The sequence below is a fragment of the Cavia porcellus genome, unplaced genomic scaffold (assembly GCF_034190915.1).
Source record: "Cavia porcellus strain 051 isolate PalLab524CR breed Dunkin Hartley unplaced genomic scaffold, mCavPor4.1 scaffold_43, whole genome shotgun sequence".
NCBI lineage: Eukaryota > Metazoa > Chordata > Mammalia > Rodentia > Caviidae > Cavia > Cavia porcellus.
Genome location: NW_026947526.1, coordinates 2107889 through 2134303, shown reverse-complemented (window position 1 = coordinate 2134303; position 26415 = coordinate 2107889). Strand labels below are relative to the sequence as shown.

At 40.0% G+C, this 26415-nt stretch overlaps 1 long non-coding RNA gene across 1 annotated transcript in view; it reads left to right on the top strand.

The window, feature by feature from the left end:
* The window catches only part of LOC111755445 (uncharacterized), a 32499-nt gene extending 9939 nt beyond the window's left edge, over window positions 1-22560 (top strand). Inside the window, exons 4-5 of the long non-coding RNA XR_010045852.1 lie at window positions 818-6335; window positions 20776-22560. This is a non-coding gene — a long non-coding RNA (uncharacterized LOC111755445). The remainder of the gene's footprint in view (window positions 1-817; window positions 6336-20775) is intronic.
* Window positions 22561-26415: the final 3855 nt, after the last annotated feature.

The window sequence follows — 26415 nt, the reverse complement described above, 5'->3', positions numbered from 1 at the left end:
AAAAATAAAAGATTATATGATACATGCAGAACAAAGAGACCAGCACAGGGGCAAGGGCCAGGTATGAGCCTTTCCCAGCCTGTGCACTGGCCCTGGCTCAGCCCTCCACTGCGCCATAATTAATGATACTCATCTGGCATTAAATGACACTGTAGCTGATCTCTTTCCCAAGTAAAAAAGTAAAATTAATAAAACAGGCCATCCTCCAAAAATCAGATGGCACTAGACATTCTAACAGCATAAGAGGTACTTATATATGTCAAATGAATGACATGTCAGTTTCTAAAATTCCCTGGACCTTATCCTCCTTATGAGAAGCCATTACTAAAGTAATAATCATAAATACCCTGTTGATTGTATTATTTGACTCCTGCATAATTAAGGGATTCTTTGCCTTTGTCTCCTTTCGACTTAATTGATACACCTACCCAAGATAAAAAACCAGATGTCTTGTGAATGTAAAAGTGACAGATACCTTCCACTGTGGGCCAGATCCAAAGACAGAAGGCTAAACTTGGTCCTCAAACCCCACAGGGAGAACTTCTTAATATGGCTTTTCATGTTTTCAGCAACAGAGATTAAAAAATAACAATCTGATCTTTTAGCAGTGACAATTGGAGCTCTGAGACAGGTAAACTGACAAAAGGTAGAGCTGCCTGAGCCCTTCCCAGACCATGCTTCAAGTGCAGCAAGGAAGGACATTGCACAAGAGAATGTCCCAATCCTGGCATTCCTTTGAGACCTCACCCCAGGGACACTGAACTGTTCTAGCCACTAGAGAGCAGGCAAGCAATCTTCTAACTCCTTTTCCTCACAGGAAACGCTACCACTGCCAGATTCATGGCTGACAGATCTGCTAGACTTGCTGATGAAGATTAATGTGTCTTGTGGCCCACAGCCCCCAGTAAGTTGTCCTTTTCAGAGCTCTAAGTACCACTAGATGTCTCAGGTAAGACATTCTCTATACTTGTGGACATAGAGGCCATGAATAGTGTTCCTTAGTTTTCAGGTCACTATATTAAGTCCTCAATCTCTACAGTGGGTCTTGATGACCAGCCTATGCAGTATTTATAGACAGGGCCTTATTCATGCAGGTCCCAGATTCATTTCTTCTCTGGTCAATTCCATAGTTTGACACACCTCCAATCCCACCTGCATTGCCCATGCCATGCCTTACCACTCATATAGTCATAGTCATAGAACTGATATAGTTATTTTTGTCATAGATCTTAAAAATGTCTTTTTTTATTCCTTTGTGTTTATGCAGACTGACCCAGAGGCTCTGAGGTATCAACAGCTTACACTTCTTATCTCTAATAAAACCTCTCCTCAGGGACACATAACACCCCCTTTGTTTCCTATTCATCAATTTCTCAGATACAACACTGGTCAAGACTCACAGATTTTACACACATGCCCTGCCACAAAACTCTCAAATATCTGTCACCTTTGTACTTTTTCAGGATACATAAAAGCCTTTCCTATAACCCGGGAGACTGCTAATATACTTATTAAAGTTCTGTTATGGCAAATCATTCCAAGGGTACAACCAAGGAGGAGTGGCCCATACATGGTCTTCTTGGCATCCTCAACAGTGGTCAGAGTTGCTAAACTGCCATCCTGCTTCCACGTCACTCAAGTGGTACCCTCCCAGTCCTAAATCTAACCATCCTATCATCTCTGTTACACCAAAGCCTCACAGCCACAACTCTCAAGCTATGACATGTTTTGTAATTCAGTTTGGTTCCTAATTTCTTACATTCTATTAATTATCCTTTTTACAGCAGGACTCTTAACAGTCTTTCTTAAAGACTGCCATGTCATGGATAAGATCATCTTCATGTTGTTCTATGTGACAACTGTCTTAGTTCTCTCTATCCTCAGCTGTTTGGTCAAACATAACACCCCTGAAGGCTTAGGATTTTACCTTCCCTGTAGTGACAGAGCCATGGCCATCCTCACACCTCTTATTCTTTACAGCTCAACTTGTGGACCAGAGACAAGTCCTACCTACCTACCCTCTTAACTTTTACCATGTCAGATAGGGGAATAATCACCTCTCATATCTATACTCTTTTAACCCCACACTTAAGTTTTCAGAATTCCACTTCACCATGGTAATGATTCTACCTCACCATGGTAATGATTATGCATATTTAAATCAAAGGCATATTTCCTTCTAACTCAACTGGGTCCTTAAGTATGATAGTGGCCTGCCTCATCATAGCACCTTATCTCTTTGTTTTTCCAGTCTAACATGCAGGCATTAACCAATGATAAAGTTATCCTGATTGGAACACTGGCACCAGCTTCTGCATGGGCATCAACCATCATCCCATCAACTGTCCTAAACCCAAACATGGCACCCTTTTTCAGCAGGAAGTACTAAGAGAGAGAAAAACTTTGCCCTTTTCCTAACAATAAAAAAAGAATGAAAAGATTTCACCCTAGATAGGATACTACAGCATTGAGAGTTGGGACCAAGGGACATTTACCTTCAGGTCATTTTCTCCACCACTAGACAATTTACCTGTGGTGCAAGATGAATTCCAATGGGCTTCTAGGATGTCAGCAATGACCGTTTAGGCACCAGCCCAGACCAAAGCTATATGCATGCCCCCAGACTACATGTCTGCCAGAGAATGCTAGGCCCCAGTGGTCATGGAGTTTCTCACCACATCCTTAAAAATAAATACCACTTTACTTCATTTTCTGTCATCTAATTTCACCAAAAATCCTATCCTATACTTGTGAAGGGAAGATACAAGTTGGAGTCAGTGTCTCCTGAAAATTTCTGGTCTCCTTTGCAGCCCTAACCTTCAGGATGACCTTCCACTTAAGAGCTGCCACCAACAAGAGGATCCTCCATGCCAGGTCCATGGTGAGGAACATGGTGTAGAAGGAAGTGATGGCTGTGGAATCATGTAGCCATAGACATATCCATATTTACCTCAGGCAAATGAAGCATTGCATATTTACTTCAGGAAAATTGAGTTATTTGCATATTAACATGGCAGAAATTTCTTAGCTCTTCACTCAACCCTAATCAAACCAGAGGACAAAGTAGTTTTCCATAGGCTATGCAGCAGTGTGCTGTGAGGATCCATGTGCTTATCCTGTCTGAGCAAATGAACATCCTGCCACTTCTGTAAGTCCTGTGCATACAGCCCTCACTTCTCTAAGAATCAAAGCACACAGAAAGGCTCTGCACTCTGAATCCTCCTCTGAATTAAATATATACCACCTGAACTTCTTCTTGGGCATGAATTTTTAATAAGACAGGTCTCAGATCCTAAGGAAACAGCTCCAGGTTTCACAACTGCTCCCAAACTGTAGAAGTGTATGGAAGATTCTAGTAATCCAGCTTCTCCTGAACCACAGGTTAGTCCCTGTCTGGGTCACAAAAATTTATATACACTGCCTCCAGCCCACAGGAAAGAGTTGAACCAGTTGCAGTGTATCTTTCAGTGAGGGCAAACATGATTTGTATCTAAGGCAGGCTTCACTCCATCTGCAAATGTCCCAAAACCAATCATCATGGTCTATATAACACCTTGGTGAAGAAGGTATGGCCTGCAGAGTGTCAGCCCACCCAGCACATGTATTAGTGCATGGCTCTATACCCTACCTGTGGCACATTCTACTGGACTCATCTTGTTGGACTTCTTGCTCAGTTTATTGGGCAAGGCACACTAGAATGATGACTCTGCACTAGATCTTAAGGGACCGAATTAGATTTACCTAGGATCTATACCATGATCAAAGGTGCTTTAGGCTAATTAGTGTGGCCTGGGCCTAGAATTCCCAGTGGAGCCACATGTGTGTACCTGTCCCAGACCAACTGATAGGTGAGACCCAGAGCAGGACACATTCATCATGTTAATAATCATGGCTCCAAAATAGAGCAGCCTGGCTGGACCATAGAATGGTCCAGAGCTTGTCTGGCCCAGAAAGGACTGCATTCAACCTGAGGAGGACTAGAGTGACTTTAGCAAACTTGGATCAGGAATCCAAACTGAGAACTTCACAATGTGGCCTTCAGGGTATCCCAAAGTGCTAAAAACTGTGTTTACCTCAAACCCTCATTATGTCCTGAGTTCCCTCCCAGCAACTGCCTAAGCCGTGGTATCAGGACCTCATGTTTCAGTCACCACTAGTCATATGAGCCCAAGGTTGCAGTTGAAGAGAGCTATGGAAGGACACATGTTTCTTGGTGTCTCCTGAACCTGATCTGCATAATGCAGACACTAGAGAAAACACACGAGGAGGTAGCATCATTGCCCACTGATCCTGTGAGTTACTGCCAGGGAAACATCTGGGTCAGAAGCTCCCTGGTTATCTGCTTAATCTCCATTAGGGACACCCAACTTCTACAGGACACCCTGTCAAATGGAGTGTCATGGTGCTATTCTGTTGGTTTCAGGATGCTTGTTTCTTCCCCTTGTGTCCTCAGATCCCTTAGCAGACATGGATACAGAGTCTGAATTCTCAGGCAGGAATTTCCGTTTTGTGATCCTTGGCCTGTGAATCTAGGTGCAAATGCAGAGAAACGCCTGGATGTTCCACAAATCCCAAAACAAAAAGAACAAACCTTGAATAAGACACGAAGAGGAGAAGAAAAAACGAACCTGAGTCTCTGAAGGATGTGAGCAGAGTGTAGCAGTTATTTGTGAGTGAGGCTGGACAGGGCTATCTTGCCCTCTCCTGTCTTATCTGCAGTCTGGTCCTTGGCTTCTACAAATTTTTGCTCAAATTAACAGAGGACCTGTAGCCTCTTCATCTTTCAGCCACTCTCATCACACTGTTTAAGTGAGCAAATGAAATTCACTCTTACTTTAGAGCAAAAAATCACCATGAGAATAGAGAATAGAGTATAGAGGTATGCTTGATAATTTAAGGAAAGTTTTGTAATAAAATATGACTGATACATACAGAATCAACAGACTTAAAATAAGTAATATCAATATGAAATTTTGAGCCTCTGATAAAGAAACAGTGTATGTTATGAAAATGTAAATTTCATCATAAATATTCTCTATTATTTTACTGATTCATAGATTGAAATCTATGGGAGAAAATGGTATGGGGAGGAGAGATATAGAGAGACAGATGAGACAGTGACTGAGAAAGAGACACAAAGAGATTGTATCTCATTGCTGTTACAAAACACAAAACACACAGATGTTTAAGGAGGACAATTTTATTTAAATAACAGTTTATAGATATTCCAGTGCATAGTTCTTTGGTTCCATGTCATGACTACATGACAGAGGAGTCTGGAACATGGTAAATATTTCATGGAATGACAGGCATAAACAACCTACCTTAACTTTCAACTAGCCATTTGTATTCTATCTAGGCTTCAAGTCCATTTGTTGGTGCTACTCAGATTCAAGGTGGGCCTGCCATTATTCACACTCAGAACTGTGACAAATCCATTTAGCACATGACTTTAACCCATATTCTCTCACTTTTGGCTACCCAAAGCCATATATCCCCACATAAGTAAGCATACTTACGTGGTATTTGGGGTCATCTAGATCCAAGTCATAGCATTTCATCCATGGTCCCCAAAGCATTCATGTGCAAAACAATTTAAATGCATTTAGTCCACCTATAAGAGTTGGCAAAATCTTAATATTTTCAGCAATGTTGACTTCTTAAATCCAAATTTTCCACCGAAGTATAAGCAGTGAACCATTTTAAGAACACCTTTAACACACAATAGCTCAAGGTAAATGTTCCAAAAAGATACAGAGAGAAAAAAGAAAAGAATGGAACTTAATCAACTCTAATACCCAGAAGGAAAATCTTTTAAATTCCATAGTTACACATCCAGGTTGTGTTACAATCTGTAGCAAGTTGTGAACTCTCAGGGGCTTGAATTCTGTGAAACTACAGAAATGAGAGTGAATGTACATTCCATGTCTTCCATGTTGAGACACGTTTGCTCTGTCTGTGTAGCTTCTAGGGAAAAATATTTCTGGCTTCTCCAAGAACATTCTTGGTTCTTCACTGGGATTGAGCTTCCTGTACAGTTTCAAACACTGTCTGCTCAGAATTACACTTCCTGCTATCCAAAGCCTTCTTCTGAAATCTGGTTGAGAGCCTTCCTGACTTCAAAACTCTTGAATTCTGCATGTGCCAAAATTCAATACAAGTTGGAAGATGCCAAGTAAACCACCAAGTGGAATAATGGTCAATTTCTCTTTTTTTGTTTGTAGGGGACAAATGTCTCGATTTCTAACAGCTATGAGATCAGTCTGAGGAACAATTTTGCTGGGCCACCATCCTAAAAGAACATGATGAACTGTAACTGTCTTCTCAAAGTAAAGGTTGGTAAATTTGAGATTGCAGAGTGTGCAGTACTTCTAATATTTGTGATTTCTTCAATGCCATTTTTTCTATTATCCTATTCATATTTAACAACCAGGTTATTCTCTATTCCATTTTTCAAGCTTTAAATGTACTGAACTTTCAGTTCTGTCCAAAGTAAAAAAATAAAAGATAATTTTTAATCATTTCACTGAACCATTTGTTCTTGATTCACAAAATAAATGTGGTTAAAATCCCAACTGTAGTCATACAACCACCGCAATATTAGATGGCCTTGAAATTTGTTCTGCCAGGTTTATTGTCCCAAGTAGATTTAATCTCAGCCTTTATGAAAGTCTGTGGACAAAACCACAAGTACCAACACATTTTCTTCCCAAGCAGTACACTCATGGTCTGTAGTCCACAAAGTAATGTAGTCCTTATAGCTAACTGAGTTTTACTGAGCCTAATCTTTAAAGGATGCACTTTCATCATTCTGGACTTCTGATCTCTGATAAATACCTCCCATTAATTTCTTGTTGTGTGTGTGTGTGTGTGTATGTGTGTGTGTGTGTGTGTGTGTGTGTGTGTGTGTGTGTGTGTTTACATTTCTGTCTTTTTGAGAAAGTCCATATCCAATGAGGTGCTGAACTCTCTAAATACCCCAGGCTGTCCTTGAACCTTATACAACCCTACTGCCTCAATATCCCCAGTGCTGAGAAGAGAGGCATGTTCCACTCTTCCCATCAAGTTCAGCATACAGAAATCCAGGGTTGCTTCTTCAGCAGGCATTTACAAATCTTTTCAACATCTTTCTTAAAATCAGTTTCAAAGACTCATGAACATCATTGTCAGGTAAGGTCAAAATCACATCCACACTCTTAAAAGAAAATAGATCTTGGTTACTGTCAGATTTATGGGACAAAATGCCTAAACCTCATAAATTAAGAGTCTGTAAGTGCTTCAGTTCATAATCTGTTGGCTCTAATCCAGGGCATTATCATCAAAGGGCATGGTAGCAGAAATAATTTTCATAGTGTGACAAGATGGTAACAGTAAGCTTGATTTCATCTTTTCCTTTGTATTCTATTGAGACTACAAGCCTACTAATTGGTGCCACAAGGCTGAGGTGTCCAAATTCTACACCCAGAAATATGCTAAGCCTATTTCATTAGTACACAGCATTGATCCATATTAACATGCCCTGTGTCCACGCCCCCTTTCAAAAGCCCCATAGATGAAGGCATGATGTCTTTGAAGGACATGTAGATGCAAGATGAGATACACACACTGAGAGGGAGAGAAAGAGATAGAGAGAGACAGAGACAGAGACACAGAGAGAGACAGAGACACAGAGAGAGACCACAAAATACCTTAAAGATAGTGTCACCATGGGTTTTATGATACCTGTTTCTAAGTTCTACAAAGAACGTGTAGTCTCTATGCCTGTTCAGCAACTATGAACTGAAAGAGTTCACTGAGCTCTGGCATGGTACAGTTAGGTCGCCCTTATTCCTTTCCTACCTGAGCACAATGCCCTGTTGCTGGTTCTGGCACTGACTTGTTGGCAAAACTCCTGATGATGTGTAGCATAAGGCAGAGCTTTGTGTTCTCAGACCCTGTGGAGAGGAATGTGAAGGACTTATGCCCCTTATCTAAAGCATTTATTTCAACATGAGAAAACTCTTCACCAAGGGGATAAATTTGCTACATAAATTCTTATATCACAATAACTTCACATTCAATAAAAAACTACCCTCAAAAAATCTTCAATGTGTTTTGAAGTCTATGCAAATCATATTCCACCATCTAGTAAAATTCCTATTTGGAAGATCACTAAAGTAATCCTTTAAATACACACTTATGCCATTAAATTTGAGAGAATATTTACTTGGAACTCCGTTTCTTTACATGTCATCTGTAGCTTATGTGTTGCAGGGTCCCCTCAGGTCATATGATATTAAGACAATGAGCAAACCACAGAGCCTGAAAACAAGTCCTCTTTCCTCAGCTTCCACTTTTGCACCTGCTTCTGAGAATTTTCCTGGGGCTGAGTGGATCCTCAGTGTTCCCTGCTCATCGTGGGGAGGGGCTCCTGAAGGGAGACTTGTGTTTGGCCTGCACTGATGTCCCTTCACTGTCTGTCTTGAACTGTAGACCATAACTATGTCCTATATTCTCAGACTGATAATTTGTAGTTACTATGTGCTCTGGCCTTCTCTGGAGATGGCCTTTTAATCTTCATGAAGTCTATGTAATAAATACTTTCTCCACCACTTACTAATTAGCAAGACCAGGTCTTCATGTAGCCTGGAAGAAGTGGTACACTTAGCTACTGAAGGTGAGTGAATCCAGAAGCTTCACAGGAGATTCTTCAAACCTGAGGGCTTCTTGGAGGCTCTGCACACTCTACCAAATGTAACTCACTTGAATACCTGCAAACAGAGAGTCAAGCTCCTGAAAATCACACATAGTAGTTTATCCTACTCATGCCCACTTACACACTTAGCACCTGTTATTCTTCATAAACAAACATGTAAAACATGAACCCAAGTCAGAATAATCTCCATGGTATTTGTTCATTTCTGGCCAGTGAGTCAGAGCACCAGATCATTGAGGTCTTGTTGCACTTCAGAACTGCAGAATCAGGCCTTGGCTGGTTCTCATCAGCAGAGGGAGACCCTACTACCTAAGTAGGCAATAGATGTCTCAGAGAGGTCAACAACCACACAAAACATAGGTGTGCTGGAGAAGTTTGGTTAAAATGACAGCATTCAAATATCATGATTGCTCACTCTGGGATAGTGTTTTGAGTATATATCTCTTCCTTTCTCCCTTTTATGCATGGGCACAGGTCATGTAGTTTTTCTATTAATGTTTTCCTTGCAGTGTTGTAAAATTATGAAAGTGTCAAAATTATCATGTGTCAAATCATGCTTTCTGTGTAGGTCTTGATGCTCTTTAGAACATATTTTGGGCCTTTTCTCCCTTAAGATTTGAATACACTGCATCTAGTTCAGTGTGGGACCACAGAAGGATTCACCTGATGCAGGTTGGAGTTTTCTATCCTTGCATTGTGAACAAGTGTGATTGTGTCATTCAGGGTTTTCTGGAGAAACAGATAAAATGCAAGACATACAAATGTATGGGAAATTTCAAGATTGGCTTATGGTACTCAGCCAAAGATTCAGATAAGGAATTGTGTACAGGGTGTCTGCACACTGGAGGCCAAAATGTCCAACTCAAATGCTGAGCTTACTTCAGTGTCTTCTGCTAGTCTGTATCAAAAATTCAATAGGTCTATGACAGACCACTGAGGGATCTATGAAGGAAGGCTGACGAGTCTGGGATGAAGGCTGAAGAGTCCCAGGTGAAAGCTGAACAATTTGTGCTAAAATCCATGTGTCTTGGTTACTGTTCTCTCTTGCTATTGAAATAAAATACCTGATGCCCAAAATTCAGGAAGAGAAAGATTATTTCTTACAGTTTGGAGATTTCAGTCCATACTCATTTGGCTCCAAGGCAAAATTGCATGGAGGACTGGCAGTGGTTCATGGCTGCTCCTGGATCAAAGTACAGACCAGCAAAAGAGAAAGAACACACAATTTCTTCAAGCTCTTACACTAATGCTGGCTCAACCCCTGGGCATGTGTAGCACTCATACCACTAATCCAAGTGATGAATGATGAACAAATCACAAGTGCTTGATTCAGCCATGTCCATGACTTCATGAGACATGGGGTGGGGTGGGGGGCAGGGAACGTGACATAAACCATAACACCAGGAGAGGATGTCAAAGCTGCAGGTGAAGGCTGGAGCTCCTCCACAGACCAAGCAATCACTTTTCATTTTCCTGATTTTTGAAGGTGCTGGGTGTGTTTGTAACACCTGGATATTGAATTGTTTTGGAGATTACCTAATGTTTCATGTCCAATGATGATTGTTTTATGACATTTGGCAAAACAGAATGTGGTGCTTTTCAAATTACATTTATAATTATGTTTATTTCCTATTTAATTGCTCCCTTAAACAATTTGTAGAGAACTTCTTTGTCTCTTCTGATGTGTTATAGCTTAAAATCCACTCTGCCTGAAATAAGTATGGAGCTTGGCATTCTTTCCCAGATTTTTATTGAAAGGAACATAATTTATCATAATTTATTTTAAACCCATGGATTTATAATTGAATTATATGGCTTTTTAAATACTGCAGAGTGTTGGACTATTTATAGCAATCCATTGTGCCAATTTGTGTCTTTTGGTAGGAGAATTGAGGCTATGTACATTACTGGTTCTTACTGAAAGATATTGAATTATTACTATCATTTTATAAGTTTCCTTTGTTGGTTTTCATTTTTTAAATTTTTATTTTAAAGAAAATAAGAGTGGTACAAATTTTCAAACTAAGATTGTCAGAGAGTATTTCTGTCTTCAAAATAGTCATTCATATTACAAGATATAGAAGTGAAAAATTAATGAAAAAATACAAGCATCAAGCTTTCTTTTAAATTAACTGATTGCAATTAGTGGTAGAACTATCTTACCTATTTTTTGTGCATATATTTTTTCTTTTACATTTCATCTAAACTCCTTTTTCTCATCCCAGTTTCTTTCTTTGAACAATTTCTTTTCATTTTGCAATATCTATCATAAATTTTGGATTATTTACTTTTCAAGCTTCTTACATTAAGAAGATAATACAGAATTTCCACATGAGAGACTGATTTATTTCTTTTAGGAGTATGAACTCATGTTCTATCCATTTACATTTAAAAGTATCCAATTTGCCCTAATTGATAGCTGAATAGTACTCCATCATATAAAAATACCACTATAGAAACCTCTGGGGAGATATCTTTTTAAACTATTATTAGAGGTCTCATTTGACCCAGATATTCCCCTTCTAGGTGTCTCCTCATCAGAGTTAAAAACTTATTACCACAGTGACATATGTGCACCTGAGTTAATAGCAGCCTGATTTGTAATTGCTGAATCTTGCAAACAAATCAAATGCTCATCAACATAGAAAGATGTGGTATTTTTACATAATTAAGCACACTCATCCATAAAGAATGAGAAACTTGAATCTTATATAGGTAAATGCATTGCAAGGTGGGACCATATTCATAAGTGAAAAGAAATCAGACATCACAATGTAAACATCACATTGCCTGTCTTGTGTTAGAAAATGGAATTATAAATAAGGTCTAAAATTCACTATAATATTATGAAATGGGAAGAAATTTTGCAAAGAGGAGAAAAGACCTAGGGCAGAGGAGAGGGAAAAAATGGAAAGAAAATGGCCAAAAAATGCAAATCAGTTATACAACTAGTGTCTTTTAGCTGACTGAAAAGTCAAGTTTGAGTTAATATCAATTACAGAAATTTTAGTGCCTATATGTTGTATTCTGAACAAGCTAAAATTTCTATAGATATCTGTAACTACAAGATAAAAATATGTGATTTGTTAACTGTTGTTCTAATATTTTGTTATGAAATTTTCATTTTTCTAGAAACTTACACAAATAAATTTCAGTATAATATTGTAATTTACAATAAGTTTTAAAGTTAATTTTTTATTTGGAGTGTTTGTTTTTCCTGAGTGGTATTACATATCACAGCTTTGTTTTATGATTTTGTAAAGGCAATTTGAATGAATTTTATCCACAGAAATTAGGATTAAAAATTGAAAGTGATTTTCCATATTAAATCATTTTTCATTGTAGTGTAACAGTAGACTGAAGGAAACTTAAGCTTGTTTCCAGTTATTCACCATCTAATGATTATGCTACTCTAATAGTTCTTGGAAGATATAGCTCTATTTTCTTCATGTTTGGATATGGAGAAGGTAGAAACTGAAAGTCATCAGTGTCACACATAGTAATTTTTTGTATTTGTGAGAATAGTTTTTAATGAACATTCAGGCAGAAACAAAAACATGAATGCCATCAATTTTATGGTTGAAGGATAACCCACATGTGGATATACCAATAATACTTTTTGCTCAGCATTTAAGCAATGACACACTTTTAAATAATTTCTAAATGTTGGTTACCACTATAAGTTATAGAGGAAGTCAGATTGCATGATTTTGTGTAAAGGAAGAGTGTCAACACTCTTAGTTTATTTCCTAATGACAGAAATCATATGAATTTATTTTGAAAATTTCAGAATCAATTAAACTATTTTTAGACAAGTTGTATGATATTTGACAGTTGCATTACCAACTGTCAAAATTTGAGGCCTTTGTGTTTGGATATAGAGATGTAATTTTTCCATGTCCTCATCAGTACATGTTATCTCTGTAAGTTTTATACCAGCCATACAAATTAGCACAAAATGAATAAAATTGAAATTGTTTTCTTAAATTGATGAAGGACTTTGATAGTACTTCATCACTTGTTTTCTTAAATTGAGTACTTTGATAAAAGTACACACTTTCTATTCTTTAAAACATTTGAAGAAATTTCAAGAAGGGGAATTCTTAGGAAGTGGATTTGTCCCCTTCTAACTCAGAGAAAGACAAGGAAAAATAAGAATTGCAAATAATGGCTAAAAAAGAGTGGTATTGCTTTGGCAATATAAAAATGTCTTATAATGACATTGTATTGATGGTTATAATGTTTTTATGGGAATGTACCAATTAAAAATGGAAATTTTGTTTTTCATGGTTGAAATTGTTGTTGAAAGGAATATTTAAAATAAATTTGTTAGAATTTCAACAAATCTACTTAGAAAATATTAAAAATATTACAAATATTATATAAGACTATATATAAAAGCTTGAATGAAGCAGAAATGCAGAGCTGAAATGAAATATCTATAGAACACATTATGATTCCCTTTGAATAAAAGGAGAGAAATGACACAGCAGGGGATGAACAGCAAGGACAATGCAGGCCCCAGGGCCTCAGTGCGCCTGCTCCTGATTGGGGATACTGGAAAGTCTGGTCCTGGGCATCCTGGTTACTCTGAATGCTCTAATGTGCTTCTCAGTACTTGGTTGAGCATTTCCTGGTTCCACTAAGCATGATCTGTTGATTCTGATCCCTTCAGAAGTTGACTCAGACAGATGGCTTCTCACAATGTTTCTAAATTCTTACCAGAGCTTACCAGGTTCCCTGAGTCTTCTAGGGATCTGGTCCTGATGGCCACAGCAGGACCATATTTAGGAAAAGTGTTCAGAAAAAAATTTAACTCAAGTGTCCCATTGAGTTTTACATAGATGAGAACGTATTATCCCATTTAAACTAGTATGTCTAATGAGACACAGCAGAGGTAAGGACGGGCGTATGAGAGAGGAGTGTCTGGGGGTATTATACTAAAAAGGAGCCTCGTATTCTAAGAGGAAAATAATTTTCCCCTTCGACTAAATAGATTCACTCTCTGTCCCCAGCGCCCCCCGCTGGTGCTCAGTGCCTCTGCAGGGAGGTTTGTGTCTGGACTAACTCTGATGTCCCCTCACTGTTTCACCCAGTAATACAGGGCTCTGTCTTCAGGGTGCTCAACTGCAGATACAGGGTATTATTGTCATTGTCTCTGGAAATGATGAACTGGCCTTTCACAGAGCCTGGGTAGTTTATGTTACTACTTTTCTGGCTAATTACCCAAGCCACTGTAGTCCCTTTCCTGGACCCAGGCTGATCCAGTTCATCCAGTAGTCACTGAAGTTGAATCCAGGAGATAAGCCAGAGAGTCTCAGTGATTTTTCAGGCTGCACTAAACCTCTGCCATACTCCACCAGCTGCACCTCACACTGGACATCTGCAAACACAGAGACACCTTGTTTAGGAAACTGTCACATTTTACTGACACATTATACTGCTACTGCAAAGAAACAAACAACTTACAAACAAGAACACATAATGCCAAAGAGTACAATTTGACTGAAAGGCCCTGGAACATTAGGGAACACCTTGGAAGAATGTACATACTGAGCTGGACTGGATAGAAGCAGGGGACTAATACATCATTCTCCTGTGCAGGAATAGGTGCATTTCTAGGGGAAACCAGGATCTCCCCAAAGGGAAGGAAAGACCCAAAGCTCTTCAAACTGCTGAGCTTGAAAATGGGAGCTTGAAAAGAATGAGTCAAAACCACTACTTTCTCTTTATAAATTAATTATTTTTGGGACTTTCTATGCTGAGAGAAAGCAGACCCACACACTGGGAGACACAAAGCCAGGCACAGAAGGAAAGGTACTTCAGGACGTCTCTGCTATGTAGAAGATTAAGTAGCTGGTCTCAAAGAAAAAGAAAGAAACAATTGTTGACTCAGACCAGGATGTGTGGGGCTGATGGGAAAGGTGGAGATTGATCCCCAGGAAGAGAGTCCCAGCAGACAGAGGGAATGACTCCTGCTGTGTTTTCACACAAATGGCTTGGTACAGCTTACAGTAATGTACCATTATAACCCTGAATAGACAGAGGTAAGGCTAACAATATTTTCATTACATATCATGATCAGTGTTAGATAAGACAGGTAATTTAAATGCCCTGGGTTCATCAATACACAGTTGACAAATGTAACAAAATATCCCAAAGGCACTAATTAACATATAAAATCATTTCATATTGTTTAAAGATGAGCTTTGAGGCAGCCCATTGTTCTACCATCTTCTGTCTTTCTAAGTCAGAAACATTACTTCCTTTCAATTAACATTGCCTACTTTTTAAAATAATGAGAGTAACAGGCTTGATAGTGTTGCCCAGGGATAGAGCCTGTGTCCTACATGCACAAAGTCCAGAACCTGTTAAAAGATGTGCAAAGTGTGGGGGGAGGGGGACTTACATTTGTAGACACACAGGTGAATTGTGCTACACAAAAGCCAAACACCTTCCATGTTTTACCCTTCATCTGCAATACTCACCTACACAATTATAACTAATTCACAAGCCCACTTACAGGCAAAAATCCCAGAGATGGTCTTTCCAGGGATCAAAGTTCCTCCTGCCAGGTCAACCAGCCTTAGCATTATCACCAATCTACACAACTAATTTGCTGTATGTGCTCAAGTTCTATACAATCTTCTTATTCCAGTCACCACTTGTCCTTGTCTAAAAAACATTTGTCAAGTCACTTACAAACTGTCATTTTTGTACATAACCTTATATCAGAGACACTTACTTCCTCTATATTTACCAATCCATGAACTTTAATGACACACTACAGATGAAGACCAACAAACAGATTTACCAACACTTCTACATCATAAAATGTACCTGCTTCTGCCTCAACCATTCATAGTCCCAATGTTCTGTTATTCCCTTTACTCTTTGTCATCTTTTACCTTTGATTCCAATCTTTGCTATCATACTTTAGACAGTCTCTCCCAGAGCATGAAAGTAATCATTGTTCTCCCACTTTTCAGTATGATTTTAATGTAATATTATGTTTACTAGAGAAAATCTCAACTGTTTGATTAAGGAAAGAAACAGAGTGTGTGAGAGAGAGAGACAGAGACAGAGACAGAGAATGTAACAGAGAGACTGTATGTTGAGGAGAGAAATAGTGAGAAGCTATCAGTAGTATCCTAGAAGGAGAATGAGTAGAATTCTAGGAGAAGAGAGTACGGTTGAGGGATTTATTTTAGGCAGTATTAGATGATAAAGCCAAAGAGTGGTGAGAGGTGGGAGAGTGATGATTGTCCTGGTTTTGGTTCAAACAAGCTTTTTACATCTGACTTTATCTGAGGGCTTAGGAGTCCTATCTCCTCCACTTGATGGTACCTTCTCACTACTAGTCATATCATTACTTATACCATCCTCTCTTTTGAAATTTTTAAAGATTTATCCAATCCAGGATAGGGATCTTCACTATTAGAGTGCTCCTTGTCCTGGCTGAGATCCCTGGCACCAGCTTTCAGGTGGGCCTATCAAACATAATCCCTGCAATAGCCCTTACCATAATGCTGCTCACCAGCAAAAGGTCATCTAAAATGATCGCAGTCCTTGTTCACCCAGAAAACAACAACAACAAAAAAATGGAATTGATAGATTCTGCCAGATTGGAGCTTCCTAACTCTAATAGGACTTCACCCTGGACCATGAGAAATGACTTATCTCTCTAAAAGTAATTTCTGTTAATTAATAAAGGGTTTTTGCCCACATAAAATTCACCAAATAATCATGGCAACAGCTCAGCACAAATAAGTTTCCAATGCAATACCTTATCACATTCTTCTTCTTCCCTCAACTTCCACTAAACATTTCTGTTTTCCATTTTGCACACGCAGATGCAACCTCAAATCAGCTGTTGACATACCATTTTGCACACCTCCCAATCTATTCCCCCAGCCAGACCTGATAAAATTTCTTCCATTTCTTTGTTCTTGGCAGAGGAATCATGCATTCTTTCAGCAGCCCTCTTGTGCTATCAATAAAGACCTTCTTATCTCTTTTACTCTTTGTCTCTTAACTACACTGGAAAAACTCAACACAGCCTACCTTTTTCATGAGACATTTGGAATGGGATAGATAAGAGTGTGGGATTCTATTTGAAGATGGAGAAAAATGTTTAAAAGTATGACTAATCTTTCTTTCTACTCCATACAACACTGGTCCATTTTCCACGATGGAATTTTCTAAAAGTATTAATTGATTTTGGGGTGTAGTCTTCATACACAACTTATAGAGTTGTTTTCCAGGTCCTCATAGAATCCTAATTTGGAGTCAACTTTTAGAGTCAATATAGCTCCATTTCACACAACTCTTGGCTTTTTAAAATCAGAATTGTCCACAGCTGTACAGAAATACTGGTCCTTCCCCAAGACTGAGATATTCTGCCTCATCCTCTCAGATTCTTGCTCCTGGAGCCTCGTGATTTCATAATGAACTAAGTTTCCAAATCTGCTGGCAGAATCCAATGTTTGAAAAATCACATCCAAAGTCTCAACTCACCTTTCACTACCAGACTGGAAACAGGAGACAGACATTTGGAGCTCTTTACAGATCAAGGGCTTCTGAAACTTTGTAACTGTCCTCATCCCCACTTGCCCCTCATGAGTGCTGAATGTGAAATGGTGAGGAAGGGCCTTCTCTGCACATCCATTGCAACTACTCTTGGCAATGTCCATCAGATGGTACTAGTGAACATCACAAATGTGACCATGTGGTGTGTTCCACTCCCTCCATTGTTTGCCTCATAAGCCAAGATAGAATAAGGCAACTGATTTTGGTAATGTATGTGAAAATTTTATCTATTTCTTTTCAAAATGGTGTTGTGTGATTTAAAATTATAAACAAATTGTGGCATAAATTGCATTTTTAAAATGTGACATCCAATCAGATATGGTTGTGTATTTCTTTATCCCAGAATTTGAGAGGCTGAGGCTAGACAACTGCTGAGGCTTTGAGGCGAATATGTACTACATAGTGAGTCTAAGGAAGTACATAGTGAGAATCTCTCTCTAAAAAAATACTCAGCAACATAAGTAACTACTAAGATCCACATACATTAGATTGTCTAACAAAAGAAAATTTTTCAAAATGCTGATCAGGAGTAATACACATACAAACACAGAATATGAACTGGGAAGCAACAGTGTAGAGCAGGTAGACATCAAATAAAAATAAGACAATAAATGAGCTGTATCTTAAAAATATGTTATAATCTCTCAAAGTCCATTATCAGTGGTTCTAAGAGCGTCACCTGATCTGTCAGATCCTTAAAAGCTGACTTCATAGGGCTCTGTACAGCAAAGGCTTATCAATGTCACTTGACTCATACTTGCTAGCATCTTCCCGCTAGAGCCCAGACATGCAAGTGTATTTACTTTAAATTTGATGCTTTGGTGTGTTTATTTTACATCCTGGTGCTATCAGTATGCCTCCATGGTATTGACAGTGTATGTGTTCCCTTCATATCTCATAGACAGTGCATGTGCTTTAGATAACTTGGCTCCATTTTATGTGCATACATAGATTTTCCTTTCCACTGTTATTATTCATCTTTCATTTTATGTTGTTTAGTAAGAGTTTCCAGTGAGAAAAGAAAGAGGTATTTGACTTTTAAATTAGATTTTGTAATTTGATCCTCCTTTACATGCACCTGAATCAACCAAGATGAAGCCTAAGCCACTTTGTTGATCTCTTTCCAGACATAGCACTGTCTTCACTAAGTTTCCCTCTCAGTTTGGTATTATTTCTATCATTGCTTATTTATTTAATTTTGGTATAGATTCTTGGTATCATTCCCATTCTTCTTATATATATATACTGAGATATCCACAAGTGCATGTGAAGGGATTTCTCCCTGATTCCTAATATGGAGGGAGAAATGGAGGCTAAGGGGAATAAAAGGAATCAACGTATGATAAGAGCATATCCTTACTTTCTGAAATAAAAGTAAGCATTATGTACTCACAACATGTACCAATACAACATTTTAAATTTGGTAACCCAAACTAAACAGCCAGTTAAAGATAGGTAATAGGAATAAAGGAGATAAAAGTTATTCAAATGGGGATAGGGTCAAGATATGTGGGTGGGGTTGAAAGTAATTAACATATTTCATGTTCATGTATCAGTTCCCCACTTAGAATGCAATCATTGTGCAATGCAGGCATGCACTTTAAAAAACCTAAAAAAATTTTTTTTAAAAATCTTTCCTGCAACACATTCCACATATACTTGTTAAAAATATGTTTTTTGTCAATATTCTTTGCAGATCTCCTCATATCTGTAAACATCAGTCAGCTTATGATGTGATGTCTAACAACCTTATTTTACTGTCTATTTTCTAGGTGGCCTTCCTCACAGAATTACCATTTTAAAACATGCCATGATTTTTCTATAACCCTTTCTTTCTCACCTCAAATCTGTTAATCTGAAGTTGACATACGTTGAGCTCTGATATGGAAAGGTAGAGTCTAGTTTATTTCATTAGGAAAGGAGTGAGCCAGCTTGTTACAGAAAGCAATAAAAGCTGAAGACAGTGGGGAACTAAGTCATACTAGTAGGAATTTCTGTGGGGATACACAATATGCTAGGACTTTGGCCAGGAATGAATGTTTCTCAACCAACATTAATACAGCCCCTCCACTTTAAAGAGAGGCACCACCACATCCTGAGCTTCTGAATAGTGAGGAGATAAAATACAATGAGTTTCTTCTATGAAATAGAATACAGCTCAGCCCCTCCTAAAGAGTTTGAAGAAATTATAATGAAAAATAACTGTAACCTTCTAAGGTCTCAATTGACTGCAAATACTATGTAAAGGAATTGGGCCTAATTAACAACTGGTCAGTATTTTACCTTCCAGAAATGCCCTTGAGAGGGATCCACTAAACTACCTAGCAATCCCTGGGCCTTGTTTACCTGTAAATAAATGTAAATTGAGGGGCTGAATGGCAACCTAGGCAGGATCCTTCTTGAACACCAATGAGCTCTTTTCAATGAAACTTTCCTAACTTCCTTCTTTGGTTGACAACTTCATTCTTCTGTGTTTTGCAGAACCACAAACCTGGGGCACACTGTAGGACACATACGGTTATAGTTAGTTTCTCTTAATGACTTTGTTGCCATGGAATGGTTCTATCATATTCCAGGATCTTATGAATGGCTATGAAAGAATTGCCAAGTGTACACACAGTAGAAATAAGCAGCTGCCTTTACGGGTATTCAAAAAAAATTGTGTTCAGACAAGACCATGCTACCATAGCATAATAAACTAACTGAAAAAGGCTTGGAGGTGACAGAAAAGTACAATATATGGTCTCTGCAATAAAAATTAATGACAGCAGCAATGAGAAAAAAGAATGAATTTGGCTTTCTGAATTTACAGACAATTAACAGACAGGTCCTGAGGAAATTTTCCAAGCTTCCCTGGCTGAAATCAGAGTTGTCCATGATTCATTCTGAGTATTTGCCTGGAATGGACAGTGTCCCTCTCACAAATTGAACAATGAATTTTGTTCATAAATGATAGAAACAGAGATCAATGCACACATTTAGCATCAGTATGCTGATGTCAAAGAAGTGCAGGTGGTTTGTAGTTCATTTAGAGGTGGATTCAGAGGGCAGAACCTTCTTTGGTGCCTTGATTCTCAGAGAGGTGAGGACTGTATTCACAGGACTTTAGGAAGTGTCAGGAGTTGCATTTCCTCATACAGAAAAAACACATGGATACTCATAGCACACTGCTGCATGGCCCATGGAAAACTACTTCCCCTTAAGGTTGGATTGGGTCTGGGTGAAGAGCTAACTAATTTTTGATTGCTAATATGCAAATAACTCAAGTTGCCTGAGGTAAATATGGGTAAGTCTGTGGCTAGATCACTCAACAGCCATCACTCTCTTCTGCAGAATCATCCAAAGCACAGTTTCTTACCATGGACTGGACATGCAGAATCCTCTTCTTCGTGACAGCTGTGAAATGTAAGGTCATTTCAAGGGCTAGGGCTGAGGAAGAGACCAGAGCTTGTCAGGGGACACTGACTCCAACTTCTGTTCTCCCTCCACAGGTTCTGAAGTTGAAATGCATTTGGTACAGCCTGGGGCTAATCTGAGAAAGCCCTGGGCCTCAGTGAAGGTCTCCTGTAAGGTGTCAGGCTACACCTTCACAGACTGCCTCATACAGTGGGTGCTACAGAGACCAGGGTAAGATCCTGGAGTGTATGGGATGGATTCATCCAGAGGATGGAGAAACTGGATAAGCTCAGAAGTTTCAGGGCACTGGCATGCTCATCTCAGTCATGTCCTCCAGCACAGCCTACATGGAGCTGAGCAGCCTGAGAGTCAAGGACAAGGCCATGTATTGCTGGGCAAGAAACAGTGTGGGGACATCAGGCCAGAATAAACTTCCCTGCAGGGAAACTCAGAACAGCAGGGGACGCATGAGAGCAGCCGCTATACTCTTTACCACTTGTATTCTACCCACACCCTGTCTTTAGCTACCATGTCAGTAAGCCAGAGCCTGGGCATAATCCAGAAGGAAAGAGCTGCCTGACACGCTCATGACCTTTCAGGAAATTTCCACCAGAACAGTCTTCTAGTTCAGATTTTGTTCATTTCCATCCATTTCCAAAAATGGCAGGTGCCATTTACAATGGTATTTTCAAGATATTGAATGCAAATTCGAAAAAGTGAACAAATATGAATTCAGTTTAAGTTCACTTATTTAAACAGGCACCAATACACAGAAACATTAACAAATACATAGAGATGTTTCATATCCCACACCAATTTTCTCTACTATTGGCAACTCATATTGGTAGGCTCCTCTTCCTTCACATAAATCACCAATCATGACATTTAATTAAGTCACAATTTTTAAATCTTTTTTATTTTAAAGAGTTTAAGACAAAAGAGGATGTAACAAAGCAGATCAGAACAATGTAAGCAACACTGTATTTCACCATAACTCACAATTAACAGTAACTACCATAATGTAACTCACAATTTTTAACTGAGTCTCTTTTTAATTCAAAAAAATGTTATTTTGTTTTGTCCACTAAAAGTTTATTTCAATCAGATTGTAAAGGTTTAATGTAGATTATGTCAAAAGACTAATTTAATTCTACACTTTAAAATAATAAGTGTATTTACTTAGAATTGAATGTTCTACCATACTCCATAGCTTTTGTTTATTTTTATTAGCATGTACCTTGTATACAGTATATATATTGTGGATATATGTGCATATTGTGGATATACAGTACTCATATTGTGGATGGAGAATTGGCTGATCATGCTCATGTATATTCAAGTCATTGTTTTGGAGTACATACATTTGTGCATAACTACTTTGAGGGAAGCAATTGAAAATTAGAGCACAAGTTTCTGAACAGAACTTTGAAAAACTACTACAAATCACTGATAGAGTTATTTCCAAAAGATGAAAAATATTAACAAAAGATGAGAAATATAAAATAAAAAGCGGCCTTTATTCTGAGAACACGGAGAGAGATGACCGGCACCCCACCGCTGGCGTCCGGCGATCTCTCCGGCGGACACGCGGCGTGGGGGCCTGTAAATAGCCTCGGTTTGGGGTGGAACCTAAGGCGGGCATTGGGGATACACAGGTAGCCCATTGGTCCTAGGTTTGGCGCCATATGTAAATTCCCAGGGGCGGGAAGATGGCGTCACAGGTAACTTCCTAGGGGCAGGGCAAGATGGGGCTTCCTGCTTCCGGTTGTGGCTTTCCTGGCTACAGTGTCCTGTCTGGGCCAAACCTTTCATATCCCGTCTTATGGTTATTATTATGAAAAGGGGCGAAGATTTCTCTCTTTAACTACTTCCTGCTGGCAAAGGGCACTGTACTGGAGCCTAGGGGAGTCGACGGGATGAAGGTTGATGCCCAGGTAGACGCTGGTGCCAGGTGTTTTGGCCAGGACAGCTTCACTGGTGAATGCACGTATGTCAGACTGGAAAAACAAAGAGACAAAATGTTATGAGGAGACATGGCACTGTCATATTTAAGGACCCAGGTGAGGTAAAGGGAAAGGTGCCTTTGATTTAGACATATCATTCTATCAGGACCATGTTGAGGTAGAAACATTTCCATGGTGAGGCAGAATTCTGAAAATTAAACGTGGGGTTAGGAGCAGTGGAGTTATGAGAGGTGATTACTCCCCCATCTGAAAACATAAAAGTTAAGACGGTAGGTGTATAAAACTTGTCTCCGGTCCAGGAGTTGAACTGGAAAGAATAGGGGGAGCAGGGAAGGCCGTGGCTGTACCCGTATAGGGAAGGTAAGGGCTTATGCTTTCAGGGATGTCACGTTTAACCAGACAGCTGAGGGTAGAAAGAACTGCAACTGTTATCATATAGAACATTATGAAGATTATCTTACGCATGATGTGGGAGTCTTTAGGAAAGACTGCCAAGAGTCCTGCTGTAAAAATGATCATTAATAGAAAAGAAATTAGGAACCAAAGTGGATAACAAAACATGACTTAGCCTGTTAACTGTGGCTGCGAGGCCTTTGTGAGACGGAGACGGGTAGGCGACAGAAGATGAGATGACCACTCAGAATGATCAGATTTAGGGCTGGGAGGGCACCTCTTAGCCTGAGCAATGTGAAACCAGGATGGCAGTCCAGCAACTTTGATTTAGGCATGGGTCACTGTAACCTGGTTGTAGTCCTTGGAATGATTTGCTGTAACAGAACTTTAGCAAGTATGAGAAAGGCTTTTATGTATCCTGAAAACATATAAACCAAGTGAGAAGACTGGGACCTGCACAAAATAGGCCCTGTTTGTAAATGGCATAGGTTGACCATCAATACCCCCAGAGATTGAGGACTTAATATAGCAGCCTGAATACTCAGGAAGACCTCTGTATATATGGCCTCTATGTCCACAAATATAGAGAATGTCTTACCTGAGACTTTAGTGCAACTTGGAATCTGAGACGGACACCTTAAAGGGGGCTGTTGTTGCCCTGAACCCCCTCAGCCTCCAGCAGCGATTTTCTGTCGGTGACGAATCTGGCAGTGTCGACATTTCCTATGAGGGCTAGAACTTAGGATGGCTTACCCACTCTCTGGTGGCTAGGACAGTCCAGCGGCCCTGGAGTAAGGTCTCAAAGAATGCCAGGAAGAGGCATTTTCTTGCCCAATGTCTTCTGCTGCATTTGAGCGTGGTCCATGGAGGGGGCAGGCAGCTCCACCTTGTGTAGGTTTACCTGTCTCAGAACTCCAAGTGTCACAAGTGTTAAAAATATAAAAAACCATATTAAGATCTCTCTAAGGTTTGAAGGTCAAGTTTTGCCTTTTTGTTTGGGATTTAGACTACAGTAGAATTAAGTAAGTATGCAGGAATTTAATATTGGCATTTTAGATTAGAAAGCAGGCTTTATCTGGATGGCACATTGCTTTTTTATAGGGTGACATGTAGAATTAACAAAGCTTTAATCTGCCCAAAAAGGCTTTAATGGAAACATTTTGCAGTAAAGGTTTAGCAATCTTATGACTAAATCTATCAAAACTGATCTAATACTGTCAAATTCTGAACACATTTACTTTTAAAGTTGTTATTTGCAGTAGTATGAACCAAGACAAATAAAATTAAAACTTAGAAGAAAACCCTTGTCTTGAAATAGAGCTAGTGGTTCCCAGCAAAAAGGAATTTATAACCTTAGCTGTTAAACAGGAGATTGGTGAAGGCTTTGATTGATAAACAAGGCTGGTAAAATTATCAGGTGGCCAATAACCTTGATTAAATGGTTTGAGAATTGTAATAAAAAAGCATCTTTTAAGCGGAGCCAAATTGTAAAAAAAAGCATGCCTGAGCAGAGCCGCTGAGCTGCTGTTTTGCGGCGCTCCGGCAGAGCACGCCCAGTGGGTGGGGCAAGCGCTGGGATGTAGCTCGCAGGGGCGGGCTCGGACTGCCCCCGGAAACGTGTAAGGTGGCAGCAGCGGCGAGGACGACGATGGCGCACAGGGGAGGGAGGGGCTGGGACGGCGCAGGGGGGAGGGCCTGGGAGGCAGCCTGACACAGTGCGCAAAGCTGGAACTGCTTGCAGGGCTCGAGGATTAGAAAGCCAATTTAGGAACACAGCTGGGTTTTGATTAGCTTCCTGGACCTGTTTTAAAAGTTTGTTATAGTTAGTATGCTTGTCCTGCTCTGGCATAGCTATAGGCCTAGAGTCATTACCAGCGGTGTTTACCTCAGGTCTGTGATCAGCTTTTTCTCGAACTGCTTGCCACAGCTGATTCTGTTCTTGTGAGATGAGAGAGGTATCTAGAATCACATAAACATCCTTAAAACGTAAGTCATAACAATTAGTAATGAATTCAAATTGCCTGATATAATTCTGTGGGTCAACAGAAAAGCTACCTAATTTATGGGCAGTCTGGGATAGATCAGAAAGGGAAAAAGGCACATGGATGTTAACAAGTTCCTTGGGGTCAGCTTGCTCCCGAAGCGGTAGCAGAGCCTGAGGAGATTCCAGAGCAGAGGGCTTTTGAGCAGCCATCTTTCCGGTAGGCGCGTGTGAGCAATCATCTGTAGAGCGGCTACAGAGCTGCTGCCGGTCACCCTGGGAAACACGAGCAGATGGCGTCTCACTGTGTGCCTTGCAGCTAGAGGACTGCTGTTGGCAGCACAATGAAGTGTCATGTGCACTGCAACAGGGCGGCTGTTGTAGTCCACAAGAGGAGCCACAAGGAGATGCCTGTTGACAGTGAGGGCCCTGGAAACATGGCGGTGCCCTGTCACGTGACCCAAAACATGGCGGTGCCTGGGAACATGGCAGCGCCCTGTCACATGGCCCGAAACATGGTGGCGCCCTGTCGCCATGTGGCCCTCCGGAACATGGCGGCACCATGCCACGTGGCAGAGGGTTGCAACATGGCGACTGTTCCCCGCGCAAGCTGAAACAATCACGCGACCTGCTGGAAGGACATAGCGACCGAGACCTAGTATGGTGGGCAGGCGGTGAGAATGCTGTAGGGATAGAGAATTCTCAGGAGAAGTCGGAGACTGTGAGGAAGCACTAACAGAGGGATCAGAGCCACTGGGAGAGTTATGGGTCCCAGGAGAAGGCGGGGGAGAGGATGGAACATCGGGAGATAACTGTGACACAGAGGGATTAGAGCTGCTGGGAGAATTATGGGTCCTGGAAGGCGGAGAGGGAGATGATCGTACAGTGGGAGGTATCTGCAATGGAGAGGGATTAGAGCTGCTGAGAGAATCAGGCATAGGGGAAGAAGAGAGTGGTCTGGCAGGAGGTAACGGCAGGGAACGAGTTTGGTGGTAGGCAGGCGGCGGCTGGGAAAACGGAGAGCAGGACGGAAAAGTTTGCGGCGCAGTAGACTTAGCTAAAAGTATCTCAGCTGGAGCACAAGACTTAATGAGAGATGGGCGTGTTCTCAGAATAAGAAAGGCTTGGACATAAGGGAGTTCCAATAACTTGTTGCCAGCTTGACAAAAATCATACAAGTTCCTGAGAATGCAGGGGTCAAATGTTCCTTGCCGAGGCCAAGGCTTGCCGATAAGCGGGTAGGTTGGCCAGACCTCCTGGCAGTAAAAAGTTAGTTGTTTAGTTTTTATGGTACCTTTAATTTTTAGAGTACGTAAATTGGAAATTAGGCATTTTAAAGGCGTCTTTTGGGAGTTAGAAAATACGTTCCCCATGACTGATTCAGGCAAGAAAAAAAA